Source organism: Propithecus coquereli, unplaced genomic scaffold (assembly GCF_000956105.1).
Source record: "Propithecus coquereli isolate 6110/MARCELLA unplaced genomic scaffold, Pcoq_1.0 Scaffold40, whole genome shotgun sequence".
NCBI classification, from domain to species: domain Eukaryota; kingdom Metazoa; phylum Chordata; class Mammalia; order Primates; family Indriidae; genus Propithecus; species Propithecus coquereli.
In genome coordinates, this window is record NW_012149730.1 from 6270791 (window position 1) to 6274122 (window position 3332).

Below are 3332 nucleotides of genomic sequence, written 5' to 3' on the forward strand. Positions count from 1 at the left end.
ACTGGAAAGGATATAATAGCCAGAAACTTCTCGTTAGCCCTGGGAGTGGAGTGAGCATCCTGGAAGTTGCTCCTCCAGCCTCAGCTGAGCCAATCTGGCTCACTGTTGAGTGATGTAGCAATAAGCTATCTCAACTGAGACCTGTACAAATTGCAGATTTGTGAGCAAAATAAATGGTTGCTATCGTAGTTTTGAATTTTGGAGTGCTTTGTTAGACAACAAAGGATAACTGTTTAGGGAATCAGAGTTAACCAGAGTGGGGGGAGATTCGATTCGGTAGCGTTTTCCATTTCTTTATAACAGGGGTGAGCAAACTATAGTTTTCAGGCTAAATAGGCCCTGCAACTTGCTTTTTTTCTTTTCTTTCCCATTATAACCATTTTATTTTTTAAAAATTTCAGAATATTGTGGGAGTACAAATGTTTTGTGTACATGATTCTTTTTGTACAGTTTGAGTAAAGTTATAATTGTGCCCATCACCCACACAGTGTGTGTTATACCCATTTGGCATGAATTTACCCATCCCATACTCTCCCCTACCACCTGCTTGGTTTCCATTGAGTTTTACTTCCATATGTACACATGAGTGTTGATCAACTAGTAGCATTTAATAGTCAGTACCTGTGGTGTCTGTTTTTCCATTCTTGCAATACTACACTTAGAAAAATGGTCTCTAGTTCCATCCAGGTTGTTACAAAAGGTATTCGTTCACCATTTTTTTTATGACTAAGTAGTACTCCATGGTATACATATACCACATTTTATTTTTCATTTATTTATTTATTTTCTCATTAAACTTTGTTTTAATGGGTCTCAAAATTCTGTGACAGATTTTTGGTCAAATTGTTTCCATTAAAATGTACTGATTTTAAAAACTAATAACTTAAAACTGCCACACAAAAAGAAACAAAAGTGGCCCACAAAACATTCTCCTTTCCTTCTGAAAGTTTTACGATGCCTTGTTATTAACAACCAGTCTTTTACTATTAAACTTAACAGTTCTGAGACCGTTTTTCCACCACTGATTAAGAGTGGGGTGGCAGGTATTAGGAATAATATTCATTTAGCCTTCTGAGCTTTCTGGGCAGATTTGGTGACCTTGCCAGCTCCAGTAGCCTTCTTGTCCACTGCTTTGATGACACCCACAGCAACTGTCTGTCTCATATCACGAACAGCAAAACGACCCAGAGGAGGATAGTCTGAGAAGCTCTCGACACACATGGGCTTGCCAGGAACCATATCGACAATGGCAGCATCACCAGATTTCAAGAATTTAGGACCATCCTCCAGCTTCTTTCCAGAGCGGCGATCAATCTTTTCCTTCAGCTCAGCAAACTTGCAGGCAATGTGAGCTGTGTGATAATCCAGTACAGGAGCATAGCCAGCGCTAATTTGTCCTGGATGGTTCAGGATAATCACTTGAGCAGTGAAGCCTGCTGCTTCCATTGGTGGGTCATTTTTGCTGTCACCAGCAACGTTGCCACGACGAACATCTTTGACAGACACGTGCTTGACGTTGAAGCCCACGGTGTCCCCTGGAAGAGCTTCTCTTAAAGCTTCATGGTGGATTTCAACAGACTTTACTTCAGTTGTAACATTGACTGGAGCAAAGGTGACCACCATGCTGGGTTTGAGAACACCAGTCTCCACTCAGCCCACAGGGACAGTACCAATACCACCAATTTTGTAGACATCCTGAAGAGGCAGATGCAAAGGCTTGTCAGTTGGACAAATTGGTGGCAAGATGCAATCCAGAGCTTCAAGCAGTGTGGTTCCACTGGCGTTGCCATCTTTACGGGTGACTTTTCATCCCTTGAACCAAGGCATGTTAGCACTGGGCTCCAACATGATGTCACCATTCCAACCAGAAATTGACACAAATGCTACTGTGTCAGGGTTGTAGCCAATTTTCTTAATGTAAGTGCTGACTTCTTTAACAATTTCCTCATATCTCTTCTGGCTGTAGGGCAGCTCAGTGGAATCCATTTTGTTAACACCAACAATTAGTTGTTTCACACCTAGTGTGTAAGCCAGAAGGGCATGCTCATGGGTCTGCCCATTCTTTGAGATACCAGCTTCGAATTCACCAACACCAGCAGCAACAATCAGGACAGCACAGTCAGCCTGAGATGTGCCTGTAATCATATTTTTGATAAAGTCTCTGTGTCCTGGGGCATCAATAATAGTCACATAATATTTGCTGGTCTCAAATTTCCATAGGGAGATATCAATGGTGATACCACGCTCATGCTCAGCTTTCAGTTTATCCGAGACCCAGGCATACCTGAAGGAGCCCTTTCCCATTTCAGCTGCCTCCTTCTCAAATTTTTTGAGGGTTCTTTTGTCGATCCCACCACACTTGTAGATCAGATGACCAGTAGCAGTGGACTTGCCCAAATCTACGTGTCCGATGATGACGATGTTGATGTGAGTCTTTTCCTTCCCCATTTTGGCTTTTATGGGTGGTTTTCACGGCATCTGTGTTCTGGAGGCAAACCCATTGCGAAAAAGCACCACATTTTATTAATCCACTCATGTATTGGTGTGCCCTTGGGTTGTTTCCACATCTTTGCAATTGTGAATTGTGCTGCTATGAACATTTGAGTGAAAGTGTCTTTTTTGATAAAATGACTTCTGTTCTTTAGCATAAATACCTAATAGTGGGATTGCTAGATCAAATGGCAGGTCTCCTTTTAGTTCTTTGAGGTATCTGCATACTACTTTCCATAGAGGTTGTACTAGTTTGCAGACCCACCAGCAGTGTATAAGTGTTCCTTTCTCTCCACATCCACACCTGCATCTGTTGTTTTGGGACTTTGATAAAAGCCATTCTCACTGGAGTTAGGTAATACCTCATTGTAGTTTTGAATTGTATTTCCCTGATGACTGGAGACGTTGAGCACTTTTTCATATGTTTATTGGCCATTAGTCTATCTTATTTTGAAAAGCTTCTGTTCATGTTATAAAATAATTTCTGCAGTATAGGTACCAATTCTTCTTTGTAGGTCTGATAAAATTTGACTGTGAATCCATCTGGTCTGTGAGTTTTCTTTGTTCAAAGACTTTTTTTTTGTTGCTTCAATTTCACTACTTAATATTGGTCTGTTCAGGGTTTCTATTTCTTCCTGATTGAGCCTAGGGAAGTTGTGTGTTTCCAGAATTTGTCCATTTCCTCAACATTTTCAAGTTTATGTATGTAGAGATTTGTATAGTATGCAGAGGTGATATTTTGTATTTCTATGGAATCAGTTGTAATATCTCCTTTTTCATTTCTGATTAAGCTTATTATGGTCCTTTCTTTTCTGTTTCTGATTAACCTAGCGAGAAATCTG

General features: G+C 40.6%; 1 pseudogene across 1 annotated transcript; it reads right to left on the bottom strand.

Annotated features, from left to right (window-relative positions):
• Window positions 1–898: 898 nt before the first annotated feature.
• Window positions 899–2504, bottom strand: LOC105817206 (annotated as a pseudogene). Its single transcript, XR_001137829.1, has one exon. The product of XR_001137829.1 is annotated as an elongation factor 1-alpha 1 pseudogene (transcript).
• Between the last annotated feature and the right edge of the window lie 828 nt (window positions 2505–3332).